General features: G+C 41.0%; 1 protein-coding gene across 4 annotated transcripts in view; it reads right to left on the bottom strand.

Annotated features, from left to right (window-relative positions):
• Nucleotides 1-15,760, bottom strand: part of tbl1xr1a (TBL1X/Y related 1a) — a 61,210-nt gene that overhangs the window by 11,938 nt on the left and 33,512 nt on the right. For all 4 annotated transcript variants that reach the window (XM_088621656.1, XM_088621658.1, XM_088621659.1 and 1 more), the window contains exons 2-3: nt 15,230-15,297; nt 7,527-7,595 (exon numbers count right to left, since the gene is read on the bottom strand). The gene's annotated coding sequence lies outside the window, so the exon portion shown is untranslated. The remainder of the gene's footprint in view (nt 1-7,526; nt 7,596-15,229; nt 15,298-15,760) is intronic.

The raw sequence follows: 15,760 nt of genomic DNA, 5'->3' as shown, positions 1-15,760 counted from the left end.
GATAAACGGGGGGGTGGGGGGGACTAAAAAATAAACTCATCACGGCAGAAGGCATGTACTATTGCCGTTAAATACGACAGGGCAGGGTTTTGTAAACTGCTCACAGGTGAACGCAGCAGGACTCCTGACAAGGCGCTATACTGAGGTCACTGAAAGAGCACCTCGTGGCACAGCAAAAAAAAGCCGCCTCCCCACAAGGTTTCATTTTGATTACATTTCCAAACTACACCCTCTCCACCAACCTCCTGGACAGGCCGGTAGGTCAATACTTTCCATCGAAAACAACTGGAAATAATTACAGTTTCTTCTAGGAGACAGAGCAGTGATCAAGGCCGACAAACAACTGGAGGGCATTTTTCTTCCACCCAGTAAATAAAACCTGATGTATCCAAGGTTAACCAACTTTCCACCCAAACTGTTGAAATTTAATTTAAGTCCAAATACAGCGACTAGAACAGTGACAGCGACATATTATTGTACTTCCAAAAGCTATGTAGTCTCTTGGAGATGTTTATTTTTAAGCTTCTGAAATAACCATTACACAGTATTTCACTCACGCTGACCTGTAGTCTGTGTAGTACGCTTAGAAAAAAAATCAACAGTGAGTGAGCTGAATCATATGAAGGTCCACGGGCTCAATTCTAATCTGCCATCTTTGTTTGCTCTTGCAGGTCAGTGCTGGGGAGCGAGGCTCGGGCCGTGACCATGCCCCCAAGAGCTCCCCCTCGAACCGGCCTGGGGAAGGCAGGGGCGATCGACTCCTCCTCAACCCCCACGAGCCTCACCAGCCCGCCATGCTCATAGCTGCATCGAACGACAGTTAGTGAAATCACTGCACTGCTGTTTCATATGTACCTGCAACCAATTCAGAAAACTTTTTCCACACTATGAAACATGTCCTTAGCATTTCGTTTTCAATACAAACCGACAACAGAAGAAACTCAAAAAATCACTGGATGTTTTTCCTTAAAACTACTTCACTGCATTATTGTCTGTGTCCAGTCTTATATTCACATATTCATCTTTCAGGCGACAGATCTACACTACATAATTACACACACACAATGCAATTTAAACCCAAGACCAGAATCAGGCACACTCAGGTCTGGTGATACTGCTATCATGTCATGACAAAGTGTGTTACAAGTGACTGTTTAAAACACATTTAGTCAGGGCGTAAAACAGAGTTAACATTAGTTATAATAACAATTTAAGTACTGTGAGTACATAAAAGTTCAACATAAAATCTACTTTTTAAACCAAATACTCTATATATTCTACAACAGGTATTGTGCTGTTTAACCTCTACATTTTAAAACAATATTCAGCATGTGCAAACCACCAGCCTGCAAAACCACACATGAATCCTGATCAACCAACTAAAGAAGACAAACCGTGGTACGAGAGCTGAACAGCACAGCAGCTAAACCATACTCAACTCTCATTTGCAGTACAATTTGATTAAAAATGTCATCCTTTAAGGAGAGAGAATTAAGTAGCAGGAGCTTTTAATTTGTGTCCTGAACTTCTGTTTACAAAATCCAAAGCAGTGTTTGCATGTCAGAGTGCAGCTGACAGCCCGTTATTTTACTACGCACGTCTTTAATGTGCAAGAAGAGGGGTGGAGGTGAATTAACAGGATGTGAAGACTCCTGCTTCTCCTCAAATTAAAGCAGACTAAACGAACGGAAAATCTGCAAGTCATAAAGGTCTGGATCAACTTGCCCCTGCAGATAAAGCCTAACTCCTACCCGCCTCTTCCAGGTTTGTTTATTCTTCAGAGTGCTTCCATTTACCCATCTGGACATCTTCAGTGACCTACTAAGCGAAAGCTCTTGCTGAGCAAACTCTCCATCAAGTCATTTTCCATGAGGTTCTGGAGGTAACCATGACAAAACGGAGCATGAAGGGCACTAATGGACATGACATCATAACGGCCCTCCAGCTGGAGCCAACACCTGCACCGCTGCTGCCCGGCAGCGCAGCCATCCTGCTCGGAGGGTACCCAGGGGAGAGCAGGAGGCCAGTGGTAAGCAGACATTAAAGCCCTGCTCCACCTCTGACTCACCGTCACCCTGAGCGAGCTCCCCAAGCTCAGTCTGACATCAAACCAATCGCACAGCTCTCACTGTACTTAATTAATTAATTAATTAATGTTTCTTTATTAGCCCTATACAATTTCTTGCATTAGGAATGCGTCTTTTCGCATACCCCAGCTTTTCTACAGGGAGACACAGACACAGAGACAGGGAGAGAAGCTTGGGGTCAGAGCGCAGGGTCTGCCATTGTACGGCGCCCCTGGAGCAGTTGGGGTTCAGGGCCTTGCTCAGGGGCCCAACGGAGTAGGATTCCTCTGCCGGCCGCGGGATTTGAACCGGCAACCTTCCAGTCACAGGCACAGATCCTGAGCCACAGAGCCACCGCTCCGCCCTTCCAACCCGTCACTTTCATTAAATGCACTGCTCACCAATTAAAGATCTCAAACAGTACCATCATGTGAAGTCTTGGTCTTTATTTAAAAAAAAACCTGCATCTTTGCATTGCCTGTGTCAGAATTCAGGCGTGTCACTTTAGAGCACTTGTGTCATCTGTGCAGATACCATTAATAAGGCAGCACTTGGACAGTTTGGTTTTTTGACTTGACCCTGATCACAAGGCAACCCTGGGGCTCTTGTATTTCTAGTGTCAGAGCAGTTTAAAGGGAAAGCCCAAGTTTACCGACAGGAAACACAATATCGCACCCCCACATCACCGGCCTGTACTGGTTCCACTGGTGATTCCACCAGTCATTCTGCTCTTCAATTGCAGCTGCAATGCGACTGCACAGTATAAGGTCATGGCAATTCGAGGTGTAGGTAATGGATATAGTTCAGAAGACAGAGTAGTAATTTAAATAACAGCAAAACAAAATATTTCCATTGTACCTCGATATGCTTTTCAAAATAAAGCTCATCCTAATAATTGATTGGGATAATAGTTCACATTGGTTTACTCAACAGCAGCATCAATGGCAGAGTGCCAACATGTAAAATTGCTTTTTAACTGCCCAAGAATAAAATGATTAAGACACACCATCATCAACCCCAGCAGCATCATAGCTATTACAGTCTGGCACCTCCTAGCCTGTCGTTTACAATTTTGACATGGAAAAACAACCCTCCATCAGCTCAACCAGTTCAGCTGCCAGTAGAGCAATACAACACAGTACCAGTAAATGGCAGAAATGTACCGAGCATACATACGCATGTCTTGTTAAACTGTACTCTCTCCCCCTGCCCAGTGGGTATGGTACAGACACCACTGCACTTTATGCTGGGTTAATGCAAGAGCAGGTAGCGTCCATAGCAAAAACGACTGGTTTTAACACCACCTGAACGCTGCCGTTAGTAACTGGCATGATGTTTCCAGCGGGACAGAAATCAGCCCTTGCTCACACACAGTAGCCATACTGTTCGCACTCGGGGGTGTGTAAGCGAAAGTAAAGCTTTCACATCTTTAGTCTTTCAGAGGATCTGAGTGGGGCGGCACAGGGGCACAGCTAGCACTGCCACCTCACAGCTCTTGGGTCCCCAGTTTGACTCCATGCCGAGGTGCCCACTGTGGAGCTGGCATGTTCAACCCCATTCACACTGAGCTTTCAGTGGGGGCTTCCGTCCCCTCACGCCTTCCAGTTACGCCCTGGGAAGGAACAAGCAGCTTTCTTATATCGAACAGAGCACCAGTCTGTAGCCTTCATCTTTCTCACACTCGTCCAGGAGAGAGGCAGCACTGAACCAGCTGGAACCAACGCTTTCAGATTTTAAGGATTGAAATAATTAGCCTAAGTAAAAAATTGACCCTTTTCTTTTTACAAAAGTTGCAATTCATCAAAAAATCTTCCAGTATATAAATTTGAAAGCCCTGCCGGAGTTATAATCTCTTCCAGTTTTGTATCACTTGGAGACGTTCAGATTGTTTTGGCTTTTACAGAAACAAGTGGTGCAACTCCAGAGCGGCAGAAGAACCTCACTGATGAAGCTCACAGCAATTTCAACAGGAGCCTGGACATTAGGGATGTGCGGGGCGGCTGTTTTATGACCCGCAACCCGCCCGTGGTTGTGAGAAACGAACCCGAGCCCGCCCGACCCGCGGGTGTGAGTCAACCCACGCATCACTGCTGGAGATGCAATAAAACAGCTGATCACAAAGGGTGATTGATAAAACCTAAAAACGACAGATGTACAGTGGCTCAGCTTTGTGTCTGTTCTCTAGACCTGAACTAAACACAAAATGCCAAACTTTTATAACATAGACAAATGTTAAGTTTCTCTCTGCCCCTCCACTTTATGTCTTTATCCCTCCATCAAAAGCAACCTTGTCACTGACCAGCAGAGGGCAGAGCATCCTTTCTCAAGCACTGCAAGAAGAGCTGCTGTAGGATCCATCTCTACAGCACAAAAGACTAAGTCATAGGAAAATAAAGAGAACTACCAATACTGTTTATCTTTGCATAGATAAATATAGGATCGGGTGAAAACAACAGGAAATCTTTCATCATAAAATTAATGAGTAATTGCATGTTTAATAAAAAAACAGAAGACTGGTATGGGCTGTTGTGTTGATGTGAAAAGGCTATATTAAGCTGGTAATTACATTTTAATTCACATTAAAAAAAATATTTTTTGAAAACCTTTCAGGGTCACAGAAATGTAACAGCTTTTTCCTGCCATTTACCTATTTTGTGGTTTTCGCTTAAGGTCAGAAAAAAATGTAAAACAACTACTTTACCAGGCAGCCATTCAATTCACAAAATCTGAACCACCATCTCCTCTACACAGATGAAAAGAAATATTTTGAAGCTGAGCTGAAAAGAAGGAAGAGAAGTTCATAGAAGGGTTAATTAATGCAGAATGTGTGGTTCTTTGGATTGCCCGTGTCAGAATTCAGGCATGTCACTTAAGCAAGATGTAAAAAAAAACAGAAGCTCAAATTGTAAGCTTAAAAACAGATGCAAACATTTACAGACCGAAATGCTGGGTTTTAATCTAACCGCAATACATACCATCTGATCATGAAAATAACATCTGATAAAAGGAATATATCTGACAGGAAAACAAATCCATACATAATTCTGTACATTCCAATGTGTGAGAAATTAAGTTTAATCAACTACAGCTCATATTTTAAGCATATTTTTATGCTTCAAACTACCAAGATGTAAGAACTAAAAGCAAAGATTCTAAAGCCTCAGTTGTCATCCTACTTCACACAGTAGCCTTGCACATTACACTGAAATGCTATAATTCCCAGTCTGTGCTGTAGCCCTACTCACTGCTTTTTCTCACCTCTCTTTACAGATAGACCTGTACCACACATTTTGATGCATGCAGTTGAACACTCACTTTCCTGTTTAACAAGGATGTCTTAAGTCACAGGCCTCCGAATGCAGACAAATCCCGCATACGCCAACATTTATTAACCGTGGAATCATGTACAGTTCTGGCAATTATTTGCTTCCAAAATGAGCCTGTTATATAACTCCTGGAGTACTACAGAGCTGAAACAAAGAGCACAGTAACACAGCTGAAACAACAACAGACTTCATCATGAAGCTCAGTTCAGGACTCAGTCAGATAATTGGTTAATAGGGCTCAGAGACCCAGTGAATTATGTTAATTGAAGTTCAATGTGCAATGGTTATGTCACAACAAACTACCAGGGCTTCATCTCTGTGTAATGCATTGTTTGCTTAGTGATACATTTCATCTTGTAGTGCTCAGAAGAAAAAGATGCCCCTTTCAAAAACACATGCTTTGCAACAAATGCCAGCTTTGCCAGCACATCAGAAAAGAGCAGACTGGCCTAACAAGGTCAACCCATTTCAACCCAAAGATCAAGAGAACCCACATTTCTAGGAGACCAAAGAGGTCTGTAAACGCAGAGGGCAAGGTCACCTATACTCCACCACAGTAGACAGCGAGAGCCATTTAGCTATTTCTTCAGCAGAAGAAGGGCAGTGTCACACCTATTGTGAAGCAAAAGGAGCAAGCTGGCGTTCTAGTTCAGCACAGACAGTAAGGCAAGGACAGGAGAGTGGAGTCGTTCACAGTGCGAGAGCAGAGCTCTCTCGCTGAACCTGGAACACACAGCAGGCTGCTGTGCTCTTGGTCACTGCACACCCTCGATAGTCTTTGTCCTCTGAGAGTTGTGGGAAATTGTTCCAATTAATAAATGAGCAAAGGCATGTCTCTATTTCTTAAGAACACTGACCTTTCCATTATTGTTGTTATAATCTGTAAACATCCCTTAAACAGCTCGAACTAAAACATTTGCCTGCTTAAGGCTTTCATCCACACATTCAACTAAACAGCCCATAAAACAGAAACAAAATGTCAGAGGCAAAAAAGGCAGCCGTATTCTTCAAATTCTACAGAATGTCACAGAACATTTCCTATTACTACCAGACATCTCTATCTAGTTTTCCAATGTATTAAAATATTTCTTATATGGCTAGGGGAGAAAAGTGCTTTTATTCCCTGAAACATTAATCCCACTAGACATAGCAACTACCCACAATATTATGTTTGGTCATCACTCACACATTTAAGTGCTCAGATGGATTGTTAAAAGCTGCATGAAACCTTATCCTCAACTGCTCAATGTGGACAAAAATGCTATAAATGTATTTTGAAGAGGCAAAAATTGGTTTTGTACATCAAATATGCTTCAACAACACTAATATTTATTTGAACTGCATATGCCTATGAACACTGCTGGTGAGTTTGTGCTTTGGAGACAGCTCTGTTAGGAGTCAACGGACCAGGGAAAACCTATAGATTTGATGTCACCATAGATTAGCCATTACAAATTTTAGTATTTAAGCTGCTAGAGGGAGATTAAAAACTCCTTGTGGCCAACAGGATGGTGGCTGGAAAGGGGTTTAACAAGGATTTCCTGGCTGCCAAACTGACAGAACAATCAATAATAAATTTGCTTTAATCCTTCACAAAGTCAGGAGCTCAAAGAGAAATCTGCCTGCTGTTTGAAGACTGATTTTTAGTAACCAAAACAAAACATCTAAATTACTGAATATATAAGAAAATGGGAAAATTAAAAAGGTGCATACTCTTTTCCTCGGCTGATCAGTAAGGTATATGCAGGGTAACGCACAGGTTATATAAATAAAGAGATTGTTATCTGAAATGGCTGGGGAAAGTCTGCTTTCATGAGGCACTTGAAGAACAGGCCTGTGCATTCACCCCATATACATGAGCACAAGAACAGAACATGACTTCATTTCTGTAACAAAAATAAAGCCTTCATTACTCTGTTTCTCTAAACAACTAGTCATACTCTTATTTCAGCTTTTATTTCCAATCAATGCCAAACCTATTTAGACAGTTCTTATTATATTCATTTACACCAGAGCTAAACAGGGAGTAACAATAAACAGGGGAGCAGACACTTTACAGTGAGACATTCTTTACTGCCAAAAGATTTTTATAATTTTACCAGTTCTAATGGAAAATATTCAGTTTAAATCTTACCACAGTATTAGCTCTGAGGTTTCCACAACACAAAGGTTTAACAAGGGTACTGTCCAAAAGTCTGAGCACCTGTAAAGACAAAAGATAAAGTAAACCTAATGCAGCATCCAGTGAGAATAAGCAAAACATTAAATGGCAGCTACATCTTACTAATCATAAAAAACTGGAATATTAAAGAAACCTTCAGGAACTCAAGTAATCCTCATATCTCTGCTACACATCAATTTTGCATTGAGTAGGTATAAGACGGCACAATAAGATTCCTTTACAGTCCATTCCATCTGAGATTCGCACCTAAAAACGTTTCGTGCCTTTTCACTAGTAAAACAGAGGCTGCTTCTTGTATCAATGAGTTTAAACTCTCTGCCATCACGTCCATGGTCACATTCACAAAAACATCAGTAAACAGTTTTAAAGTATTGCGATATTGTAACGACTGTGAAAAATAACACACCAAGAGCATCAATAATTAATAAAAGTGCCACACCTAGCATTCACCCTTTCTAATGTGAGGATGAAAAACTGGAGTGAATTTCTCACATCTTCTTTTTTAAACAGAATGGTAATATTTTGGCACATCCAGCTTTCTTTTCAATTTCAAAGTGAAAAACATTGACTGCAATTTGCAGTCAGCCCCCATTTCCAACTGTGCAGTGTTCATGTGGGCTTCACACTTTTTCCCCAGTTTTCTAACGGAACGTTCAGTTTTTAATCAAGGTGGTTTTTTACTGACTTTCAATCCCCTGCACGCGGAGCACTCTTTTCAACTCCTGCTAAAAGCACGGAAGAGAGAAACATCGGCATCAGTGTGACATGCAGGCAGGAAAACCAAACCAGGAATATAAAATGGGAAGCAATGACCTTGGAAACACACTTACGAAAAAGACTAAGTCTTCTGGGCAATGTGGAGAACTCATTTAAAACCAAAGGCAGAGAGAAAGTCAACCCAGTGGCATTCTTCGGAACCAACCGAACTGAAAACAGCAGGTACTTCTTCACAAAAAAGCTGTGCAAATATGGGGAACGCTACCCAGCCATGCTGATACTCTGGTTTCTTTCTAAAAGTAGGGTTTAAATTAGGAGTACTCATTAGGATGACGCAATTTTCAGCAAACCATAAAAACGTGTGATTGTTACACTCGTTTGACAAGCATTACTGCCACTGCTATGCCACTGGTGCAAAGGAAGGGCGCCCGTTGGCGACGCATGACGGCCGCATTTTCCACTGCTGACAACACTCCTCCCTTCAGGTGTCACATCAACACCAGTCTGAAAGGGACCTGCAGGACAACTATATAAACATCACTCGTGAATAAGTGTGTAACTTATTAGGGGGTTCAGCCATCTGTCAGAGAGAGGACTCAGAACACACACACACCCACCCAATATACAGGCATTCTTAAGGGAAATTCATTTTTATTTTACACACCATTTGTTAGGAAGACAAGAGCTGTGTAACTCAAGGATTACCAGTATTTTTGTAAAAACTCTATTTACATTTATTCAAGGTACATTATGTGGCCTATATATTTTCATATATTAACACTAATGTCTTTTCTGAATACATAAAAAGTTTCATAAAGGTCTACAAAAAGATCTTGTGAAGTGGCACACAATTCTGAAATAAATCTGAAAAATAAACATTTATATCCACATTTTACTCAAAATGTAGCATAGTTAAAGCATAAGTTTTGATCTTGTGACTAATTTGTTATTCTAATTGACAGTGTCCTGCATCAGACAAGACACAAATTATAAACTTAATAAATTACTCTTACATTTTTAACTGTGTTCCCAGTTTTGGCACAGTATTAGAGACTAACCCTTTACCCTGTGAAGGCTTAATAAAAGATTCTTCTTATGAATGCCAGCCTACAGACTGAGCTTCACCACCGCTGTTCCCATTCCAGTTACAATGCATCATTAAGTCATCTGCACATGGCAGCCTTATCACACTCGGAGCACCTGAAGGAGCTCATTTTCCTGGCAGCACTGAACACAGCACTACTGCGAGATTCATTATTTTGGAAGCAGACAGTTAAACTGATAAAAGATGACCAAGTAAGGACATCCGTTTCGGGGTAATTGCACGTTTCAGTGGCCCCTTTTACTCTGCAAAGTTAGGCTTACAAACATGTCTTTCTGGTGGACATGGTGGCCTGGGATATCTGCCACTTCCTTTAAATCTGGGCCATCCTACAACACAATCTTCTGCAGATCTAAGATTTCTTTGTAAAGCTGCACCTGCTAAATGGATATCCTTAACAGCAGCCCTTTGAAACGAAACTAAATCAAGTTGAGCTTTCATTCTCGTGATTTGCAACACAAATAAGGCAGGTGTCTATTCTTAAGTGCTAACTTGACCCTGGCCAAGCAGTTTCTGGCCCGGATATACTGAACCTGGAACTTCATTCCTAACTGTGTTCTATACAAATAATGTGAATGTCACCCACCCGGCCATAGAAACTGACTAAAATGTGCAATGGAAACCGTCCAGCTCTTTCACTACTAAGATGAGAATCTGTAGAAGGCGTAAATCTAATAATGCCGTCACCTACTTTACCTTTTAGTCAGAACATTCTAGGATCTCAAATCTCCAGGAGTAATGCAAAACTACACAAAATAAATAGATTCTTAAACAATATTTTTAGCTGTTGGCGAGTCAAGGCAACAGGGAAAACAGATGGCATTAAATCAAAAATGTTGCTGACGTGGACAGTGGTTAAGATTAAAGGCAACATACTGTAGAAATGTCAAAGAGAAGTCAGACGGATTTGCTAACAGCTAGCATGCTTCAACGCCAAAGGTACAGCACACAGCCTGCCATGTAAACAGATGATCATATTGCACTGCTACCCTCTTGGCAACACGTGCAACCAGTGCCCAGGTCACAACCCGTTAGCTGTTCCCCATCCATCCTAATCCAGGGACAAACAGCTGCTCGACTCGGGTCGAAGGCTGAAAGACTGCACTTTATTTTATTAATGGGAACCAATCCAGACTCTCAGTTTAAAACACAAACCTGACCGGCCTTGCAGCCTGCAGAAGAGCTCAGGACAGACTGTACTGTACACATGACTCCACACAAGAGAAAGGGCCTCTTCAGTGCCTGAAACATGTTCAGCTTCTGACATCATTAAATTCAAAATATCAGATCAGCTCTGAAAAATCGGCACATTTGTTATTGAAAAATGCGTCCTGGAACTCTACAAAACAATTTTTTTAATTTTTTGGTTGCCTGTCCTGACACTGACGTCCTCTGCCACAAAACCTGAAATATCTGTTAAAAAATACCAGATAGGCCAAAAGGGCTCCTCTCGTTCTAAAAATGTCCTGTGTTCTTTCAGGAGGTAGGCTTATCTACCTCATACAAATGAACTTTAAAATCAATTAAACTCCCTTTTTGCTTTTGTTTTTGAAATTGTGCATCTACAGAAACATAGGTAAGGCAATCATTATGGAGGCAGCATATGGACAACATACGCTGACACCTGACGAGGGCTCGAAATGCGTTTTCTTCTCCTTTCAGCTTGGAATAAACCTACTACTTGTTCCTTTGCAGCCTACACATGCTGACGCAGCTCCCCACCTGAACTATGTAATACAAGGTCAGTTTTCAGATTCTCTGTGGAATTCCAAAGTTTAAGGATGATTACTATTGACACTGCTAGTACTGTATCAGAAGTATATTCCCTATGAGATTAGTCACAGTGAAAAACTCATTGAAGCCCAGGGCTATAATGGATTTTTAGCTTCGGTCTATACCTTTCACCCACATTAAACAAAATACTTGGAAGGTGGAAAAAAGCAGCTCAAAGGTTATAAATCTGTTATGTAGGATGGCAAAACTGTTTTGCTCACTCCAAATGGAGAGTCTAAGAAGAGAATGGTCCAGCTTTTGTTTTAAAAAAATACTAGCACATTAAATTCTGACATATACTATAGCAATAATGACTCTCTCCACATATACATATAGATAACTCATAGTGACAGCTTGCTCTTAAAAGGCACCATAACCCAGAAATGTGTTCACTGTAAGATAAAAATAAACTCTCTCCTTTAGCATATGGCCTTTAACCTGGTATCACCTTGACTATATTAACATACAGTCATCTCTCCCAGATGACAGGGTTGCCATATTCCTGTAAACTGAACACCACGTAGAAACAGCCCTGAATGAAGTCTCTGAGCACAAGAAAATACATACAAATCCAGGGGGGCAAATACCCAGAATCCAAATCAGATAATTTAGACTTGAAAGACTTGTATTATCCTTGATCATAATGGTATACAATTTTCTATTTCTCTTTCACGAAACTAATTCAATGCTTTCTCCATCCTGTCTGGTAATATGTGAAAAGCCCTAGGATTTAGGTTCTTGTCACATATTCTCCAATATTAGACTTGGTGTATTTTTCTCTTTGCAGGTAATACTACATTGGATTGAATTTCAGCATGTCAGATCTAGGTCTCTCACAGACATTCTGATATCACAGACAATCTGAAGCTATGCCAACAGTTTTTTCACAGTATGCAAATATGAGCAGACATGGGTGAACCCGATTGATGCCAGTAAGCCTCATTCACAGAGCCACACCTGTATTAAGACCTCAATAAGGTGCACATCACAGAATGTGTGCACAAAACAAATTTTGATTTTTAGAACTTGCCTTTTTTTGTAACTGACTGGATAAACTGTAACAAATTACTTGTCTACAGAAAACTTGACCTTTTCTTGTCAAATCAAACAAATAATCTCTTTTCTGCACAGCATGTAATGTCAAAGCGTTACGACAAAGGAAAACGGGTCCTCTTGCAGCAAACCAGTACAGTGCCTGAAAGACTGTAAACACCAACAGAAACTGCAGCTGAATGTTGATATTCTCGTAAAACAAAACAGTTGAGTAACCATAGTGAACAAGTCAAAAAACAATAGCTGGGAACCCCCAGGGTTCACCTCACACAGATAATCTGACAAAAAAACTGATAAGGAACAGGAAGAAAATGCGACACTAGAAACGTGACTGGATTGCAGCCTAAGCACGTAACGCTCTGAGGTCGTTACCTAAGTTCCCAAAAGACAGTGACATAAAAACAGTCTCTTCTTTTTGTTAGTTTCTTTGAAAAAAACTACTACAGGCTAATCTAAATTTTTACAAATCAGCTGTAAAAGTTTTCTGCACAAGCTTACAAAATGCCCGTTACTGCAATACCACAAGTATAATTGCCTTTCTGTACATTTTTTGTATTACTAATCGATCACCTAATTAGATCATTTTTAAGCCAGATATTACTGTACAGATCAATTTACTTATTTATAAGGTTAAGAAATGGATGCCATTTTTAGTCTGGCATTAATAGATTTTATTCCTGGTTAACAGGGTGAAAGGGAGGCTCAGGAACTACTGGATACGTGGGCAATAAAACTCAAGAATGCATTTCCTAAATGCCCGTTTATCATTTCTTAAAATATGTGCTACAACAGTTTCTAATTCACACAAAATGTTAAAAGCACTGTAATACATACATGCTTTTTGTGTCCAACAATGGATATTCACAGCCGGGTTTCATCATAATTAATGCACAAAAATCATTAAGGGAATCTAATCCATAAAAATACATGCAGAAATGATAGCCATGTGTAAAATTGACTAGATTTTCTTTTTAAATGAAGCCTGATGACTATGCAGCAGATATCATCAATAAACATTTTCTGTCTATTTACATGATCGTCTATCTATATTTTGGTCATTCATGTGGCATGTGGCAATTTCAACAGACAAAATAGCTACTGCTCTGCAGGCACTCTCAGCTCTTCTTTAATAGACTATTCTTCTCAGTGGGGCAATTATGACTCCTTCTGCAGCAGAACTGCAGATGATAATGACAAACATCCCTTTAAAAAATCGCAATTTAATTTTGAAAATTAAGTCCAGTAAAATACGAAACCTTATTAAGCTACTTTAGCCTGAATTTGAACAATGGCTTAAATCAGAAGCTGTCATTTCTGCACAGACCGCATTACCATCCACCACCATTCTTTCTTAAGATCAGAAGAAATGGCAAAAAAGACCAGGGTATTAGTATTTCAAAAATCCCATCTTTTGCTTTCCCAAGGATAGGGTGGAGTTGCAAGGGAAACACTAACTTGACATCTGATCTGTGTTTCCTTTTGGATCTTGAAAGGAAAGTTTCGTTTCTCTTGGGTTAAAGGCTGGGTAACCTAACACACACAACTGAATGCCTTCCTTAGGAAGTATTTTAAGGACAAAAATATGGAGAAAAAAATGTTTGTCTTGGCATCACACAGTAACACAGAAATAAGATTTCAAATCCTTTGTAATGCCTTTTGTCATGGCAGTAAATTAAAATCCTTCTTTTTCCTTCACCGATTTTGTAACGAGACATATATACCGATCTGTAATAGGCCCAGCACTACATGTTTTGAGCATCTCTATTGTCACTCCAATGTCCTCAGAAATCCTTGCAGATTATACAACAATCCAGAGATCAACGGTGCAAGTCAAAATTAGCTTCATGTAACTATGATTTGATTATTTAGATGCGTTTATGAGGAGCTGATTAGTAACTGGTGGACTATTTGTACTGTTTTATTAGTCATCTGGTTGTTACAACATGGGATCCAAAATATTCAAAAGCCACTGGCACTGGCCAACTAAAATGCGACTGTTTAGAGCTGCCAATCACACCTAACCTGATCTTTGGGAAGTGAGTGGTAACTGTCTGCACAGAAGGTTCCCCAGCCTGGAACCAAACTCATTTCCAAGAGCTGTGAGGCAGTAGTTTAGCTAACTGCCAAACCAATGCAATGACGCAAAAAATATTTTTTCATCTTTCACTTGGTGCAGACCAACAAATAAAATGTAAAAACACGGCTATATTTCACTTTCTCCTCTCACCAGGTGTAATCAGCTTCTTTCATTTCTCCCCACAAAAGTACTGATTTATCACTACCGAGATGCACTGCTGCGCTTCAATTTTAAACATTCATCTCCTCGAGTCAGTGTCATTCAAACTGCCACCTTGGTGAATCACTGAGAGCCCATGTCCTGGAGCTCCACAGTCACGCCACCCTGTTGCGCACAGGTAGGCAAGCGGACTGCAGGAGAGAGATCGAATAACAATGCCGTTATTGTAATCCACCTCTAAGAGCTAGCGGCTCGGACTGGCCCGGCCCCAGAGCGCACACCAGCGAGCTGCAACAGCTGCTCCGAGCCGAGACTCGGGGCTTCTCTGCGACACGCTGCTGCTGGACATGGCGGGAGGGAGCGTTACCATGCAGTTCTTTCAGACAAGTGAGGAGCAAGGCTTCAAAGCATGGCAACCGAGCAGCAAAGAACACGCACATTCGAACGGCGCTGAGCTCATAATGGCAGGAAGTTAGACAGTCGCTTTTCCTTTTCATGGTAGTTTTGGTGTTTTTACAGCAAAAAAAACACCCATCTGGAGTGAAATGCATCTAGATTGGATACATGTGAAAAGGGGGGGGGAATGCTGCAAGGTGAAACCAACTCAGATCTTACATGAGCTTATTCTTGTCATCAGCCAAACCTGTTTATTGAAGGAAACGTGAGAGCTCCAGGGCCTGTGACCATAACACTGGTGACTCACCATCTGTTCAGATTAGAACACACATAAAACACTCGAGGCCTTATCTGGAGATGTAAAAGGGCTTTCCTTACCATGTGACCAGGTGTCCTTCAGATGTTCACCAACAACCCCAAGGTACTGAGGAGTACCTCTCTCCTACCTGGGGGAGAAGAAGACATTACATTAGGGTATAACATCCCAAACTTTTCTGCAATACTAAACCGTTTCTTCTACCCATTTCAAGCTCTTGTAATTTAGCTATCCCTGCCAAATCTATAGTGGTAATTAATTCACAGCAGAACTATGAAGCAAAGTTCACCAGGTTTCCGAGAGGAAATGGACATAATCAAAGAGAAGCCCAAACACATCTATGCACATAAGAGCCACAACAGTCAAGACTCAGTACTTCATCGGAGGCTGATGATCGCAAGAGATGCGTGCTTTGGCTCCTGTGCACTCATACATTAACCCTTAACATCACTTAAGAGAACGACTTGCAAACATGCATAAGTCACGAATGGGCAGGGTTTTTATTCAGTTGGATTGGATGAATGGTTTACAACCTTTTATTAAACTAAAGTCGATGCTTAGCACTGGGCTCTCTTGTTTGTCATGTATCGCTT

The sequence above is a fragment of the Lepisosteus platostomus genome, chromosome 2 (assembly GCF_059453375.1).
Source record: "Lepisosteus platostomus isolate fLepPlt1 chromosome 2, fLepPlt1.hap1, whole genome shotgun sequence".
Lineage (NCBI taxonomy): Eukaryota > Metazoa > Chordata > Actinopteri > Semionotiformes > Lepisosteidae > Lepisosteus > Lepisosteus platostomus.
This window is presented reverse-complemented; position numbering and strand designations above follow the sequence as displayed.